The sequence below is a fragment of the Micropterus dolomieu genome, linkage group LG09 (assembly GCF_021292245.1).
Source record: "Micropterus dolomieu isolate WLL.071019.BEF.003 ecotype Adirondacks linkage group LG09, ASM2129224v1, whole genome shotgun sequence".
NCBI lineage: Eukaryota > Metazoa > Chordata > Actinopteri > Centrarchiformes > Centrarchidae > Micropterus > Micropterus dolomieu.
In genome coordinates, this window is record NC_060158.1 from 22,038,118 (window position 1) to 22,045,891 (window position 7,774).

Consider the following 7,774-nt stretch of genomic DNA (forward strand, 5'->3'; position numbering starts at 1 on the left):
GGGGGGGGCACACATTTCGACGCCAGTGGAAACTTTACCCTATCAAACAGCAAGCACGAAGTGAACAGAGCATCTTTGTTTTGTGTGTAGAAGTAACGTTAGCTGTCGGCATAGTGTTAGCCGGCAGCAAACGTTACTTCTACAGGCGACACACAGCAATACACACAACCGACACACTGAGGCAAACTCCTCTTACCGGTGTCCTGTATGCAGGGCTGCTGCATCACTAACGTTGTCTGAACGGGAGGGCTCGTCACGGGTGAGGTCATCAGGTGAAAGGTCATCACTCACAAAACATTAAAACATGCAACATAAGCAAATATTTCCATCAAACACCACAACTTGTGGTCAAATTAATTTATTCTTTCGAATCAATCATTACACAATGGACAACAAAATTCAAAATACTGCTATCAATATGAAATATGATACTTTACAAACTCAAATGGATACTGGGGGAAAAAAAGCTACCAGAGGAAACTTAGGGGTGGAAATACCTTTTAAAAAATACCTCCTTATGTGGCGTATCCATCCCTGGCAGTCCTCTGCACCTATTTCCAGGCAACCAGCATTCATTGCCTCCAGGAGGGACATCTGCTCATATGGCCGGTGATCATACACCTTCTACCTCCAAGCAGAGAAGAACTCCTCGATTGGGTTCAGAAAAATATGCAGTATGTGAGTATGCAGGGAGGATTTGCATCATAATACGAGGCTGTGCTGCAAACCATTCATTCACAAGGCGAGAGACCAGCAGATGGCAGTATCTGCCATCTGCTGGTTCCCTAGTAAATCACATTAAGCCTGTGGCAAAGAACCTTGGTGTCTGGTTTGATAGTAATTTAAATTTCGAGCAGCACACCACAAAACTTGTTCAATCATGTTTTATTTTATTCTTATTATTCTTATTATTTATTTTATTTTATTTTATATTTATCTTAAACGTGTATTTTAGTCTTTTCAATGTTTTCTTGCTTTTATCTTGTATTGTTTTTGTATTATTGTCTTTTGGGTATTATTGTCTTTACACTTGTTAAAGCACTTTGTAACTTGTTTTTGAAAAGTGCTCTACAAATAAAGATTATTATTATTTGGGTGTTTTCATGTTTCTATTTCTTATTTTGTAATTGTTTCGATTGTGCTATGCAGTGCTGTAAAATAGTCTTGTTTTTTTATTTTCTGCATCACAATGACATGCTCTGTCAACAAATTACATTGCATACAGTAAAAGTGTTACTGTGAATCCTGTCCAATCTCTTGCAATGTTTACTGTACTCTTGAAATGTATCTATGCCATATAGAAAAAGTACCGCCTTGTGCATTTTCAATCATTGTCATCAAAAGTTTAGCCATAGTTTACCAATACAAATAGTTTTGCTAATGTACCAAAGCAACTGAGAAAAAAATGGAAAAAACCTGTAACATATTTTCACTTTATTGACTGTTTTATAGTATATGTTACAAATGAATCAGAACTACATTCAGTAATTTACTTGTGAAAAAAAGAAGTTCCTGATATTTCAGTGCTGCAATACACTTTTTTTCAGTTGTGATGACCAGTGACCACAGTCTGTAATTGATGTACCATCCCCTTGAACCAATTCTGCTAAAATACAAGCACATTTCTTGCTATACACTCAGCTTGCAGTTTTACAGTAAAACCACATTCAAAACATTACATATTTCTCTAAAACATAAAATGGATGTAAATGTTCTGCAAAGATTTTCTATATATATCTGTCCAGCTACAGCAAAAATGCAGTAAATTTGCATTTTTGTTTTGAACGTGTTTTGAACAGTTTTGGATACAGTGTGTTAGCATTTGAAAAATGTGCTGCAGATATATAGTGTTTTGCAGGTGGTGAAGTAGTAATGGGAATAGAGTTCATGGATTTTGGAGAAATGGTCATTGAATGCATTTTTTGTGAAAGCAATGAAAAATTATTCACAGTTTGGTCCACATACACTTCTGTTTTGATGACTGTGTGAAGAGTTTTGACAATGTGACTTCAGTTTCGACCAATGCAGGTTAACAATTGAAAAAAACTGGAAAGTAAAAGCAAAAAGCATGTCAAAATTAACATTACTGTATGACAGTCACATAAATGGGATTGATAAAACATATTCATTACTGTAGATGCAGTACATATACTGCACAGGGCAATACAGTAAAGCTGAAATACACAGTGGTATACATTACAGTAACACTGTGAATTACCTGTTCTCATTCCGAAGAAACCTGACAATAGATGCCACAGTGCTCTGACTCAGAATGGGCTGGACCCTTTGTCCAGCCTCTCTAAAGGACAAGCCATGATTGATGACATGGTCAATAAATGTTGCCCGAATTTCATTTGAAACTTGAGTTCAGTTTCGTCCTCTTGCTGCTGCAGCTCCTCCACCACATATACAAACTCCTCTTCCTCAGGCCCCTCTGCCATGGCCTCTTGCTCTCCTTCCATGCCTATGGCCTCTTTGATCCATGCTTGCAAATAGCAACACAGAAGTGGCGTCTTTTATAGATGGATGAGGACTGATTGCTGATTGAAGAGTTGTGCAAATGAGTTTCACACTGTGGTGCATAGAGATTTATAATTATGCAAGTACTTTCTATCAGTTGTGATTAGATGTTTTCCTTTTGTTCAACACAGTGAATTCAATAGAGTTCAGGGTGTTTCAATGAGATCTGTGGTAAGTGTTTTGACAAAGGGTGTGAAAAATGTGTGAAACAAATAAAAAAGTGTTAAAACATTTGCAAGAGAAGACTTCTGCTGTGCTAATAATGTGATGATGAAGATCAAGCGGATCCCAGTTTCATTTAGTGTGTCTTAGCAAATAAGAAAAACTGGGAAACATGACAAATGTAAACATAAAAGAAGCACCGTTATATATTTTAAATTGGACCAGGTGAAACCTGCAGAAACCCTGATATTGTTCCATTACCTCATCTACCTGACTTCTTATTTTAAACAATCTTTATTAGCTATCTTTATTTGCATATTATTCCATAAAACTCCACATTTAAAGTTCCCTTTTATATTATTTAAGTAAAAGTGCTGCTGATGGAATAAAATTATGCATAGTCGTTTTTTCCACAAAACACAGTAAAGAAAAGGAAATATTTAGCTCAAGATTAAGAATGTTATCACTTGACACCCAAAAATCTCATTAAGAATCTGGAAATAGAGAATGTTCAACATTATTGCAAAAAAGAATGACAACAAATTGATTATCAATATTGTTGCTGGTTAATTATCTGATCAAGCAGTCAATTACTTTGTCTATTCAGCTTTATGCAAGATGTGCCTTATTTTGTCTGTTAAATGTAGAAATGACAGAAGATGTTGTGAGAAGATGATACTAATATAGAGAACTTGAACTGTAATAATGCAACTCCATTAGGGGGCCAGAAAATAAACGTTTTTAAAAATGTATTATATTTAAGTTAAGGTTTACTCAAAAACCACTACTGAAAAAGTTTGAGGTAATCAGTTTCCACAAATATTTTGAGTATTCTGAACTTATTCTCTCGCTGGGATTGGCTCCAGCCCCCCGCGACCCTGTGCGCAGGATAAGCGGTTGACGATGGATGGATGGATGGATAAACTTATTCTGGTTTGCAGCGTGAGGCACCTTAACCCAGTCTGTTAGCAGAGAGGAACACTGTTGCTGCTTATATTACTGAATGATGACATTGTTTGTTTTTCTCAGATTTGATTTGAGAAGAACGAATGTAACTGTTAGTTAAACATTTAACTAAGGGTTACATTAAAACTAACCTTCATCTGGGTGATCACAGGGAGATGTGAATATTTGATCAGTTAACTGGTTGCACATGTCAAATTTATTTCTCATTAGGCAGAGAACAGCTGTTACTCTCAAACACTGTCCACTTAATCAGTTGAGTTAGTGGACTGAAGAAAAGTATTTTTTATTTTGGAAAAGTATTTTTATTATTTGTGAAATACAAAAATACAGTAGTTTATTTGATTCATGGCATGTCTAATGTATTTTGTAGTTTATTTTGATAGGGAATTTGGTATCTTATTTTAAAATACATTCTGATGTATCTTTGCCCTTCCCTGCTGTTATCCAACTGCCAGAAGTATACTAGGATCCCTGATGTAACTCCTACAGCTCTGGTCACCATTTCATTTGAATTGTTTTTCAGGTAACAATTGAACATGACAACACCTGACTTAAGAGCTCAACTGCACACCTGTAATATTTTGTAACAGCATCTTGCAGGGTTGTGAAGCTATTGTGTTGACAAAGTCTGTCCACAGATAGGAATACATATAAACACTCCGCAAAGTACTCAAAACAGCATCTGTCTGCAGTTCCCTGTTACGCGCCACCCTTTGGTGGCAACATAGGGCGAACAACACCCCAACACTGACCCAAACTTAACACACAAACACCTTTAAAACAACCAAATCAATGGTATTTATTAACATCACAAGACCATATATTAAGAACACCAAAAACACAAGAACATAACACAAAAATGCCCCAGCTGAGAGGCAGCAAGTCCAGCAGTCCCAAATCAAGAAGCCTCTCTTGCTTGACAGGAGCTTTTAAAGCCCGCCTTCCAAGGCCAGGTGGACCTTGTTCAGTAATTAGCTGGAGCACTCCCAGAGCAGAACTGGAGGACAGAAAAGAACATGGACACAGCAAAGAAAAACACATACAGCTGTAACACCACTATTGTAGGTCTCTGCTGGACCTCTCTCTGCTCTGTGTATGCTGAAAAAGATCTGGGCCCGTATTCATAAAAAAATCTTAATGCAAAGAGTAGCTCCTAGTGACAAAATTCTAAGGAAATTCTTAGAAATGTGGGCTTTTACTCTTAAAATTAAAGACAAAATCCTAGTAAAGAAAAAGTAATTCAGAAAGCATCTTAACCCTTAAAAGAGGTCTTAAGGTCAAAATTGTTAGGAGCACGGATGAGGACTTTTAAGAGGCTTAATAGTTTCTTTAGTAGAGGAGGAAATGGCAGAAAGACAAAGAGGGAGAAGAAATGTGTTGCAGACAATGGATGACAGTGAATTAATCAGACGCTATAGATTAGATCGTGCAGGGATCATGTTTGTGACTGATCTTATTAGAAACGCATTAACATCTAACTCCACTAACTGGGCTAACAGTAAACACTGTTCCTCTGTGCAGTTGGGCTTTCTCGCCCTTCTTGGTTTTGATTCCATGTTTGATACATTTAAACCAACATTCAAACTCCACTTAAATTGACATGCCAGCAATCAGTGTAATTGGAAAGAGTGGAACAATTTTTATCATTCGAAGCCAATCAAATACCTTATAGGAAATTACCAGCATGGTTAATAAAAAACAGGATTTATGTACACATATATAATGTGACTTAGGGGGAGGTCCCTCTGAGGAGGACCTGACTGAGCTCCGTAGAGTGACGGAATTAGCTCTCTGTGTGACCAAGGAAACGGCCCGTTCCATCGGCCGATCCATGGCGGCTTTGGTGGCTACGGAGCGCCATCTGTGGCTCAACCTCTCGGGCATCCAGGGGAAGGAAAAGGCTTTTCTCGCCTACTGGCCTGTTTGGCGAAGCAGTGGATGCTGTCGTCAACAGGTTCCAGCACGCCAAAACTCAGGGAGAGGCGTTTGAGCGATATCTCCCCCGCCGGTCAGGCTTCAGGACTGCGACGGCTCAGGAAAGGCGGACGCAGCCTTCGTCCAGCACCTACCGCCGCAGCCAGAAGCAGAGCGTCGCTTCACAGGATCCCCTCAACCAACCTGGGACACAAGACAGTGCTCGAGAAGACGGCGGGCCCGGAAGAAGAGGTCCTGAGACTTCGAGTAGGGGGACCACTCGAAGTCCAGAGGGGCTGGTCCCCTTGGCGAATTTCGCGGAAGCTAGGCGGAGCCTCGCAAACATTTCCTCGTGGGTCCCGCGCACATTAGTGGATGGCTACAGGCTGCAGTTCCGGGTTTGCCCCCTGCTCGTCCTGGCCCAGTCTCGAGAGTTAGTTCGGCATGTCGTCCTCGCCCACCTTCAGCATTTGGGGCTGCGGCTCAACACGAAGAAGAGAGTGCTAACGCCCGCCCAACGGACTACGTTCCTAAGGGTGGTATGGGATTCAACGACGATGCGGGCCCACCTGTCTCCCGCATGCGTCGAGTCCATTTTGTCCACAGTGACCAGAGTGCAGTTAGGCCACGCCATCACTGTAAAACACTTTCACTTGTTGGGTCTCCTGGCAGCAGCGTCCAGTATAATACCTTCCGGACTACTGCACATGAGAGCCCTGCAGTGGTGGCTAAAATCCAAGGGGAAATCCGCTCCGTCTGATACGGGTTACGAGCGAGTGCCTTAGTTCCCTGTCTGTATGGAGGAAATCTTGGTTCCTGTCCCTAGGTCCCGTGTTGGGAGCGATCTGTCGCCAAACAATTATTTCGACAGACGCCTCACTCACGGGATGGGGCGCGGTCATGGACAGCCGCTTCGCGAGAGGCTCCTGGGAGGAGCATCATTTTTCTTGGCACATAAATTGCCTGAAAATGTTGGCATTTTTCAGAGCTCTGAGGAATTTTCTGCCCGCCCTCCGCGGTCACCACATCCTTGTCAGAACCGACAATACGGCAGTAGTGGCCTACTTGAATCACCAGGGAGGTCTGCGCTCGCGCCTGTTATGCAAACTGGCACATCACGTCGAGACAGGGGCTGAGGCCCGGGGAATGGAGACTCCACCCCGAGGTGGTGGAGTTATTATGCGAAGAGTTCGGCCCCATAGATGTGGACTTGTTTGCGTCCCGAGAGACGGTGCACTGTGGTTCTCCCTCTCGCCCCCAGCCCCGCTAGGGCTGGATGCCGTGGTGTAGACGTGGCCGAGGCTGCGTCTGTATGCGTTTCCCCCAGTCTCTCTGCTCCCGGGGGTTCTGGAGCGGGTCCATCAGGACGGCATCAGTCTACTATTAGTAGCCCAGCACGACTGTGGTTCTCGGATTTAATATCACTCCTCGAGGGCCCGCCCTCGCAGGTCCCTCTGAGGAGAGACAGGATGAGTAGAATGCACGGCCTAAAGTGGAATGTGCAGAGAATGGGCGGTGGACCCAGTTACCTGCTCGGTGATTATGATACTGGAGTTTCTCCAGCACCATTTCTCCGCGGGCCTCTCCCCATCCACGCTGGTGGTCGTGCGCTTCCTCCGTGGAGCCCGGAGGATGAGACCCGTGACTCGTTCCAGGGTTCCCACCTGGGACCTGGCAGTGGTTCTCGAAGCGCTGGCTGAGGCCCCCTTCGAACCCCTTGAGTCGGCTGAGGCCAAGCACCTGGAGCCGGTTGCACCAACAGGGCTTTACTACGCCTGGTCCTAACTGCTAAGTAGGTCTTAGTTAAGACCAGTCTTTAGAGTTGACCTAACGTCGGTTGCACCAACCAAACTTAAGCCTAGGCTTAACTACGCCTGGTCTTAGCGATGCGCGTTCATGTGAATGGCCACAGAACTATAGCGGTTGCCTAGCAGCGTGCGTTGCTGGGTTACGCTGTAAACTATCTTCCGCTGTTTTGTTAACTTGTAGCCGTCTCAATGGATGATCAAAGAAAAAGGAAAGGAAATTTCACCGACATTGAGATACGAAAGTTAATTGAGCTGTACAGTCAGCACAGACACACACTGGCTGCCAAGCAATCAAACTCAATAACGAACAAGAAGAAACAAACAACATGGAAACAGATAACAGAGGCGATTAACGATTGCTCTGACTCCGGCTGCCTTCGGACAGAGAGCGATGTGAGGAAAAA